Source organism: Cebus imitator, unplaced genomic scaffold (assembly GCF_001604975.1).
Source record: "Cebus imitator isolate Cc_AM_T3 unplaced genomic scaffold, Cebus_imitator-1.0 Scaffold67, whole genome shotgun sequence".
Lineage (NCBI taxonomy): Eukaryota > Metazoa > Chordata > Mammalia > Primates > Cebidae > Cebus > Cebus imitator.
Window position 1 is genome coordinate 4083407 of NW_016107382.1, and position 11576 is coordinate 4094982.

Genomic DNA, 11576 nt, shown 5'->3' on the forward strand with positions numbered 1-11576 from the left:
TTTAAGAAAAGTTCCTAACTTCCATTTATTCTATTCTAGACAGGGAGAATTATCCCTTCTTCAGCATGGACTTCAGTGGATTGTTCACATCCATTTTCCTGGTTGTCTCCCCATTGAGTCTCCAAACAGTCTAATGACAAAATCTAGCTTTGAATAAACTCTGTGATCCCAGTACCTAGCACAGAGCCTCACTAAACCAATATACAATAAATGTTTGCTGGGCTGAAATCAATAAACTTATGGCATTAATTGGCCAGACAAGATCATCTAGGAAAATGCTAACTGGAGATGTGAAGCATAATCATTAGGCTCCAGGGTCCTAACCTGAGTCCACCCAAGAATATACTTCAATACCCTGATCATTTACAACAATGTGTTACCATTGTTGACTCATCAATGAGCCCTTGCATACCAGGAGGGAAGTTCTCCAGACCCATAAATTAATTTTCTCAGCTGAAAAAAATACGATAAAATATTGAATCACAAGAAGCAAAATTCACTAGGAAAAATTTCTAGTTCAAGAGAATTGAGGAACAAAGACCAACTATGTGTCAAGTGGCTACAAGAATTGTACTTCCCAACTAAAAAAAATCACACAGAATGATGGTGCCTAGGATATTAAAGGTCTACTTTCCTAGTGTCTAGGAAAATTAAGAACGTGAGACTTCTAGTAAGAACACGTGGACACAGGGAGGGGAACAACACACACTGGGGCCTGGGATGGGGGCGAACGCAGGGAGGGAGAGCATCAGGACAAACAGCTAATGCATACAGGGTTTAATACCTAGGTGATGGGTTGACAGGGGCAGCAAACCACCATGGCACACGTTTACCTGTGTAACAAATATGCATGTTATGCACATGCATCCCGGAACTTAAAATCAAATTTTAAAGAAAAGAAAATGAGAGTTCTTGAATCTTAGTTTGGATTTTAGGGTAGAAGTAGAGAGTGGCAGAAAAGCAACCTAAAAGACTTGGAAGCAAAACATAGGGTATCTTTAAAAAGCTTAACATGTATATAAAGTCAAGCCAAAGAGAATTAGTTGAGTAACAGACAGGTGCACTTACAATCAGTCTAACTATGAAGTTTGTCTTCCCAGGATCTGCACATAATAAAATAGCCTTAGCTCTCTTGTCAAGTGACCACACACATTTGGCTGAAGAGTGAGAGCCAAGGAGAGGCACAGGGAGGAATATGAGAGAGAGAGACCTTAGGGACATGAGAGTTAATACAGATGCTATGGAGGTTTTGGATGGAGGCAACAGGAAGTTAACAGTGAAGAGCACTTTCTGTCTGGGGGTATCTAGAACCCATCTCATCACGTAAACACCTCAAGTGCATCAAATACTGGCACTACATGAAAGCACTAGCTTCATTACTTCAAATAATTTGAAAATAGGGAAAGTAAGCGACTTCTGGGAAGAAATCCAAAAAGTATATTTCAAAGGCAGTTCTATTTGTTCAAATCATACCCTTAGATATTTCAGAAAAAGAAAATTAATCAACAATAAAGCTTGTAAAAAAATACTTGCAAAGATCTGAGCCACTCATATGTGGGTAATTTTAAGGTTTTCCTCATTGAATGATGGGTGAATGTTCAATACAGCAGAGTCATTCTGAGGAACATGCATTCAATGTTAATTATAAAATAGTAGAATTATCTTCAATATATGCCTATTGACTGTCAGCATGTACAGGTGAAATGTCCCTGAACTGAAATACTTTAGATTGAGGTTTGGTACCAGTTCCCCTACAGATATAGAGCAAACTGCTGAAGAAGAACAAAAAATACAAACCCCTCCCCAACTCCCATTCTTAGCTAATCCCTGCAGAAGTCATTTTCACATTTATTATCTTAATAAATTGAGAATAAATAATAAAACTTAAAATCTTGGAATGGTGGTTCTTAATAAATAATAAAAACAGAAACCCTTAGAGGGTAGATATTAATATCTCCATTTTATTGATCAGAAAATTAATTTCAGGTAAGTTCATTGATTTCTCAAGGTCACACAGCTAATGGCAAAGACAGCACTTAGAACACAAGTCTAATTTCCAAGCCATGTTTTACACAATATACCATCTTTTTTAACTACTGGCTTACTCATCCGTTCAGCCATTCATTAAAACTTGTTGAACACCTGCTATATTCCAGGCATTATGTCAGGAGCTAGAGATATAAAAATAAGATAAAATCCTTGCCCCTAGAGTGCTCACAGTCTAAAAAGGAAGACGACATGTAAATAAATATAAACCCTGTGCCACTAGCTATTACCCACATTTACAAAGACCAGAACAAAGTGACCTGCAAAGATACTTCCCATGATCATCAAGTATTCTTAAGGCTCCTGCAAGTCTCATGAATGAGTCTGACTAGCTCCTTCAAATTTAAGAAATAGTGACCAATGTTCTGTAATAATAAAAGATATTATTTGACCTGCCTGGCTTTAATCTACCCAGTTATTAGACTTTTAATTAGACTTTTTTGCTAGCTAATTTCACCTAAAAATTTAGATTTTGAGATTTCTTAAAAATGTAGAAGATACTGGCTCCACATTCCTACATGGCAGTAATAGACTGGAACTGAGAGGTCCTTGTCCTTTGTAGACAAGGTACACGGTTTCCAGTTTATCAACTACCTACTTCTGTCTCTTGTTTCACTGACTTAACCTACTTTATTCATTTGCTTTACCTTTTCTGGCCATTGGCCAAATGTTCTTCTACTCCAGCTCTGATCTTCTCAACTGGCTACCACTGCACTAAGCCCTGTATTAACTCTTAGTGATTCTGCTGAGTCCAGTCGGAGAATCCTTATGCAAGAGAATCTTGGGAAAATGCCATGGTCAAATGGAGAGACCCTTAATTTTTGTGTCATGCTTTCTAGGAGAAATGCAAAATAGTACTGTTTTTGGAAAAACAAAACCAAAAACCTTTCACTTTTTAATTTACTTTCCCTAAGATTCTGCTATAGATTCATGAATCTGAATGTAAGTGTATCAGTTAGAGTCTAGTCAGAAAACAGAAGCCACATTAGTTATTTTAACAGAAAGAATTTAATATAGGGAATTGATTAAGATATTAGAGGACAAAAAGGCAAAAGGGAGCACCAAGATAATTCCAAAAAAGTAACTGCAGAAAAAAAGCCATTGTCCCTAGGGCTAGGGAACAAAGAAGAAAGGTTGGTATTTTTCCAACCCAGGCGCTTGGAAATGGAGACCTGCAAAGCTGAGATTGGACCTTTGAAGTGCCACCCAGCTGCTACTGGTACCTCTGAGGAGGACTGATAACCAGCTGCTGTACCTGGGTAAAGTGCTATTATTTAGGCACAGAACAGAGAGCAAAAAGAATGGAGCAAGTTCTTTCTCTCTCTTGTTGCCCTCTATCTCCCTCTAGTACTTCCTATTAGCAGAGCAGAATCCCAGCCCCAGAATCACAAAGAGAAGTACAAAAGACATTGATTTGGAGTTGAGGGCTAAGAGCTTAATAATGGCACATTGACATAAGGTAGTCCTCAAATTGCCCTGTTTGGTAACAACTAAGGCTTTCTTATAAAACACACTCATTATGGCTTTTCTTCCCTCAAGTTGAGTTTCCTTCCAGAATGGTCCTCAGCCCCTTATACAAACACATTTCTGGAAGATTTTCCGGCTTCATAAGATTACCAGACATAGCTGACTCCCAGAGTCTAAAGAACTGAATCAGGCTGAAGACCTTGTTACATAAATCATTATATTAATGTGTGATCGATACGAATTGAGAGTTGACACAGCATGCAGCAGTGAAGAATTCAAACAGGAGGTGACCGTTGATGAGCAACTCAAAGGATAATTGGGAATTTACCAGAGGAAGGGGGAATAAGTCTTGTGGATACATAAAGCCGTACCTGCAATGTTGGAAGCCTGAGGAGAAAAGGGGTGCTTGGAAAATCATAAATTATTGGGCCTGGTCAGAATGGGGTAAATATAAATACTGGGCAGCAGATGGCACATGAAACCCCAGAGACTCCTTCTCCACTCTCCCATCCCAACAATCACCAAGTCCTGAAGATTCTGCCTATTCTGAAAAATATCTTAGATTTGTTTTCTCCTGTCGATTCCCTCTGTCACTGCCTCACATAAGCCCACATCAAACCTCACCTAGGCTAACAAGCCCCTATATAGCATGTACCAATTCCACCCCTCCTCCACACTGCTGCCCAAGTGGTCTTTCTCAACACAATAGGAGCAAGTCTCTACTTTACCAAAAACCCTTTGCAAGTTTCCCATCTCCTATATGCAAAGCCTAAATTTTCAAGCATATCCTACAAGTGACCCCCAAAATCTAATCCCTGCCCATCCTTTTCACCTGATTATCTTCTCCTCCTACCTTCCACTTTATACTCCAAGAAGGATGTATTGCATTGCTCCCGGCAGACATCAAGCAGCCGTACACTGCCCTGCCTTTGAATGTGCCTGAAATGCTCTCTCAGCCTCTCCCCTGTCTGCCTCCTGGTCCTCTTGCAAAACCCCTCTTAAATGGCACCACCTCAAGGAATCTGTCCTGACACCACCTGTAGAATGAATCACCCCTCTTTGGAGCTATTTCTGTGGCTTCTAATGTCATACTTATCATGCACATCATAATCATTAGCTTTAATTCTATCTTCACTGATAGACAGTGAGCTCTTGGAGAAAATAATTCATATACATTTTCATTCTTAGTATATTTTATGCTTGACAATGGTTGACATTCAGTAAAGTCAGGCTATTGTGAAATGTCTTCTGTGCCAAGTTAAGAAGATTTTGGCTTTTTTCCTATAGAAATTTATTATTCTTTTTTTCTCTCTCTCTCTTCTCCTTTCTCACCCCCTTGCTCCTTTATCCAAACAGAATGATAAACATATAGAAACTTTCCATAAGAAAAAAAAAGCTAGTCTAAAATGCAACTGTTTATTCATGTGCATTTTAGAGTGTTTCATAATGTACTCAATACTTTCACATGCTTTTAAAATTTCCTATTATGTGGCTCTTTTCTGAAATCTTTTAGCATCCCATCTTTATTTATCTTCTGCATAGCCCTATCCAGTTTTGCCATTAGTTCCTACCATCTTCTCTCAAAAATCCCAGGTACTGCTTTTTTCTTCTTCCCAAGAAGTTTACAGGAACTTCTTGTTTCCCTTGAAGTCTCTGACCTCATTCACAGTTGTAGGGCCCTCCTTGGTTGGCCCTAGTACAGAGTTCTTGCCTGTAGGGACAGGATGCACACAAGACCCCTGCAGACAGAACGCTCGCTCAATGATGCCCTCCTGCTGTGCTGCACCCTTTCAGGGACTCAGCAATTGAGAAGACTGCAGCACCATCTTGAAAAGGGGCTGCCAGTAGGGAATCCAAAAGAACAGAACATTTTTGACAATGGAGGTAAACATTTTTAAAGATCTTTAAAGCATAATTTGCATTTAATGAGAAAGAGTGAGAGGCACATTCATGTTAATGGCCCAGATAAATCACCTTTTTCAAGAGGAGATCATGTGTGAATTTGTGAAGAGGCACTAACATTTTCCAAACTTTTAGTGGAGTTAAAAAAAAATTCTGCAGGTAAAAAGTAGAGGTTATGGGCTTTCACCTCCCTAGGGGCTTGTGTAAGCCACAATAACTCTAGGTTTTCCATTTTAGCCAGGTGTTCCTCTATTTCATATTTATATTCATTTGTGGGCTTCCTACTTCCAAAAAATACATTTAAATAGGGCTATTTTCACTATGCGCAGCTGTCTGCTTAACTTGAGGCTTGTTCTCATATATGTCCACTGAACTTCAGACTGGTATTTACTTTTTTAAAAAATAACAATTACAAAGTAATTCATGGGTAAAGTAAAACAAGTCAGAGGTGTATAAAGAAAAAGTTAAAATCTGCTTCTTACCCACTCCAACCCCTAAGGTAACTGGCGTTAATGGTTTGATGCTATCCCTTAACACCTATGGTTACAAGGAGTGAAACTGGTATGGCCACTTTGGAAGGCAATTTGGTAACGTCCATAAAATCTGAATTGCACAAATTCTTTGATTCAGCAATTATATATCTCAGAATTTGTCTTACAGGTATGCCCAAATGCACAGGATATTATTTGTAGTATTTTTAATAGTAGCAACAGTTTAGAAACAGCCTAAAGCCTGATTAAAGGTGCACATCAGGTATAGAATACTATATAACTCTAAAATATAATGAAGCAGACAGAAAATGAAAAACCAAGTCCAGAATGAGTATGACATGTTCCTGTTATTAATACACACACGTATATGTTCACTCTATACTACACACATGTGGAATAGGTGGATGTATACACACACATATGTGTGTGTGTCTATTTGCTCACTCTATGCTTGATATATAGAGGCTATTTCTGGGAAGATAACCAAGGAAATTCTCCATCGTAGCTGCCCTGGAAATAAAGTCTGGGGGACTATTCATTTAGAATAAGAGGGAGGCAGCTGGGCTCAGTGGCTCACACCTGTAATCCCAGCACTTTGGGAGGCTGAGGTGGGTGGATCACGAGGTCAGGAAATCGAGACCATTCTGGCCAATATGATATAACCCATCTCTACTAAATTCAAAAAATTAGCCAGGCGTGGTGTTGTGTGCCTATAGTCCCAGCTACTTGGGAGGCTGAGGCAGGAGAATCACTTGAACCCGGGAGGCAGAGGTTGCAGTGAGCTGAGATGGCACCACTGCACTCCAGTCTGGGAAACAGAGCAAGACTCCATCTCAAAAAATAAAAATAAAGAGGGAGGCTTGCTTTATTACATACTTTTTAGTAGATTTGATTTTTTAACATGTGAATGTAGTCTTTCTCTCAATAAGAGAAAAATAGTGAGAAAAATGTGCCAATCTGATGGATAAAAATTATACTCATTGTTGGGCTTTCAATTTCCCTGGGTTGGCAGGGTGCAGGAGCTCACACCTGTAATCCTAGCACTTTGGGAGGACAAGGCAGGCAGATTACTTGAGATCAGGAATTGGAGACTAGCCTGGCCAACATGGTGAAACCCTGTCTCTACCAAAAATACAAAAATTAGCTGGGCTTGGTGGCAGGCGCCTGTAATCCTAGGAGAATCGCTTGAACCCAGGAGGCAGAGGTTCCAGTGAGCCGAGATGGCACCAGTGCACTCCATCCTGGGCAATAGAGCAAGACTTTGTCTCAAAGAATAAATAACTATATATATATATATATATATATATATACACACACACACACACACACACATATATATATATATATTTATACACATACATATAAAATAAATAAATTTTCCTGGGTAAAAGTGAGACTGAACATATGACACATATGAAACTTTTTTCATATGTATGATGGTTATTTGCACTCCTTCAATGAAATGCCTTAATTAATAGCCTTTGCCCATGTATTACATTAAGTTCCATATTAACTTTTGTAGCTTTTTGAATATAGGAAATATTACCCCTTAATATATGTATTAAATATTTTTCCCACTCACTTATTTTTTGTTTCATATTGCTGATAATGATTTTTGTTGTTCAAAAATTTTTTGTTTTAGCAATACCACATTTGAGGCAGGGAAGGTTTTTTTAATGTAGGTAAATTATTCCATCTGTTTCTTTATGGTTTCCCCTCTTGCTTAAGAAGTCATTTTTCGCCAGGCACGGTGGCTCAAGCCTGTAATCCCAGCACTTTGGGAGGCCGAGGCGGGTGGATCACGAGGTCAAGAGATCGAGACCATCCTGGTCAACATGGTGAAACCCCGTCTCTACTAAAAATACAAAACATTAGCTGGGCATGGTGGCACGTGCCTGTAATCCCAGCTACTCAGGAGGTTGAGGCAGGAGAATTGCCTGAACCCGGGAGGTGGAGGTTGCAGTGAGCCGAGATCGCGCCATTGCACTCCAGCCTGGGTAACAAGAGTGAAACTCCGTCTCAAAAAAAAAAAAAAATGCTACTTTTAACATTTAGGTCTTTAATCCATCCAGAATTTATTTTTAAAGTATATGATTCAACCATTTTCTTTTAAATGTAAAACTAGTGCCATTTAAAAGCCTTTCTCCCCAGGGAATTGAAATGCCAATTATCATATATTAGTTTTCCATATGTGTAATTAATGTTCCTTTGCTCTGTCAGATTCATTACCTGCCCACTCCGATATCCCAGAGTCAGGCCCCTGGTTTCCTGACTTAAAATCAGCTTCGGCCAACAGGAGGCATGAGCAGGTGATCAGAGATTGGAAAGAGAAAGGGGTTCAAATATTTCTTCCCTCATGCCTTCCTTGCTGAGTCACCAAAGTGCTTCAACCCCCTCGTTAGTTCCCATAACTCTGCCTAAATTCTGCAAAGAGACACTCCTCTAAATTCTAAGTCTCATATTTGTGTGTATCTTTTTGTTTTTAGATTCACTGTCCTTTCTTGTTCCTATTTTATAAAATGTGATTATGGCAGTTTTAATGTATTTTAACACCTACTCAGTTTGCTATCTGGTTGTTCAAATACCTCAATAGTCTGCCCTTTCAATATTTTCTTGGAGATTTCAACACTTTCATTTTTCCACATGAAACAATTAATCCGGTCAGTTCCAAAAAGTTAGAATTATCATTAATATTGCATTAAATGTGAATATCATTTTTATGATGCAGGTTTTCTCATTATTGAACATGGTACTGCACAGTATTTTCAAATGCTTATTACAAACCTCAATTCAATATGCACAAAACAGGTCAAACCAATTATTGCCCTTTCAAAGTTTGGCTTTATTTTTAAATTCCCTCTTACTTAATCACATTCACAGTTACCCATGCTCAAAACCTAATGTCATTTTCATTTACTCTGTTGTGTCTCACATCCAAATGGCTAACAAGTCGTGTTATTATTTAGTGAAAAATATCTCTCAAATTATTTCCTCACCCTCTCAGAACCGCAGACCCAAGTTCTCATCTCTTCAATGAATCATCACTTACATTCTTCAATTAGCTCCAATCTCCAGCCCTCCTTAAATCTATTTTCACATGGCTTGCCAAATTAGAAATTTAAAATACAGTTGTGAAAATGGCATTCCTCTACTGAAACCTTCAATAGTTTTGATGTAATAAAGCCAAAACATTTTTCATATTCCTGCTCCATCTACCTTTTTTCCATTTACAATGCACTCCACCAAAATATAGACACACACATACACACACACTCCCCCATGCTTTAACCACATGGGCTCACTTATAGTTTCCCAGACATGCTATTTCGTTTGTGTCTTTGAAAATGCTCTAGTCCTGTGCTGTCAAGGATGGTGGCTACCAAGCATATGCTGCTACTGAGTGTTTGAAACATGGTTGGCGCAAACTGAGATGTGATGTACGTGTGAAATGAACACCGGATTTCCAATAGTTGTACCACAAGTTTATTGTCAAATACCTCATTAATGTTTTATGAAAAATTATTGCTTGATGGAATTATAATAAAGTGGATGTGTTGAGTTAAAATATATTATTAAAATTAATGCCATTTGTTTCTTTTTGCTATTTTAATATGGATCCTAGAAAATGTAAAATTCCTGTGTGTCTCACATTACGTTTCTATCAAACAACACTGCTGTGGTCTGTTTATGTCCATCTGGTGGAACCTAATTTGTGCTGAAACCCTGCTTCAGATGCCACCTCCTCTGTGACACCTTCACGGTTCCCTCACTCTAGGTGATACTGATCACTTCTGCCTGTACCCCCAGAGCACTTTGCATAGACCTCTATCATGGTAGCTATCTTATTATATCATTATTTGTTTATGTATCTGTCTTTAGCAATTTTGTTTTGTATTTTTGTGTCCTTTGTTTCCTCAGTATTCAAGCTGACTTAGTGCTCAATTTGTGGTGATTAACTGGGAGGGAGACATAGTTCTACCAAAAATAGACTAAGAATAATCATTAAAGTCATCACAAATTTTACCCATAAGCTTATTGTAAACAAGACAGAAAAGGAAAATGTCACTTTATACAACTCTAATAAGAGAAAGCTTTCAGTTTGTCAGGAGGCCAAACTTTCCCTAGCACTGACTCCAGGAGAGATTTATTGCACAAAACCTCATATGAGACATTGAACCACATAGTATGTCAGGTCTTTAATCAAGGGTCTACAGATAATACAGAAATATTCCTTATTTGGCCATTTTTTATATCAAACAATACTACAAGCAGACAATATAATATTACAGTACAGCTCAAAGCAAGCATTTTATAGACTAGATTACGGCAGTTCAAACTGAGCTCTCTGGTGATCCCGCTTGATAAAAAGAAAGAATCCAGAGAATATAGTCAGGTTTTTATTTAGTCTGACCATCTTTGTCTTTTAGCTGGAATGTTTATTCTATTTATATTTATTAACATTATTGATATTGCTGGGTTCAGATCTCTCAGTTTCCTATTTGTCTTGTTTGCTTTTTGTCCCTTTATTCATCAATTCACTTCTTCTTTTGGATTAACCATCTATTTTATTATCCCATTTTTCTCCTATATTAGCTTTTTAGTTAGGTATTCTATTATCTTTCTTTTTTAATCACCCTATTAATAAAATTTAAAAATTATTTTAAGATTTTTAACAATTTGTTAACAATTGTTGTTAACAAAAGAAAATAAATATAAGGACAGAAAAATTCAGAGAAAATGAATTGGAAAAAATATAATAAGTGCATACTAAACAGAAAAAAGCTGGTGCAGCTACATTAATATCATATGAATATAATTTTAAGATAAAAATATTATATAATGACAATGAAATAACTTATCTAAAGATATAGCAATCTTGAGCATGTAGGTACCTAACTATATGGTTAAAATATATGTTAAAATATTGACAAAATTATAAAGAAAATTACAAATTCATAGTTATAATGTATGAGTTTAACTTCACTCACTAGTTTATAAAGAAAACACAAAGTAGTCAGAATATTAGAAATTCAACAAAATAATAATGAAGCTAATGAAAATATGTTAATCTTGAACATAACAATTTTTCAAACATATAAAATATTTATAAAACCTGACCTTATACTCAGTCATAAAGCAAATCTCAGAATTACCAAAAAATCAGCATAATACTTAGCCACATTGTCTACTCACAATTCAGTAAAAATAGACTATATTAGTAAAAAGATAACTTCCCCAAATACCTACATTTAGAAATTTAAAAATATAATTGTAATGATTTTATGGATCAAGGAATAAATCAAATGGCAATTGGAAAATATTGTAAAACTGAACATGAAAATATTATAGTATGGTAATACCTAAGGGATGCAACTAAAATAGTAGCTAGAAAGATGTCTGCACTCTTAAATGCATAGATTAGAAAAGACAAGTGACTGGAAATTAATGCTTTCAACACAGGAAGTAAAACACACACATACACAAGAGTATAGTCGCGGAAATTACAAGAAAGAAAATAATAAAGATAAGAGTAGCAATAATTGAAATAGAAAACAAAGAAACACTAGAGGATCACAAGAACCAAAAGCAGGTAATTTTTATAAAGCTAATAAAACAGAAACAAACAAAAAAATCCCAGGAAGTTTGATCAGGAGACCAAAAAAAAAAAAA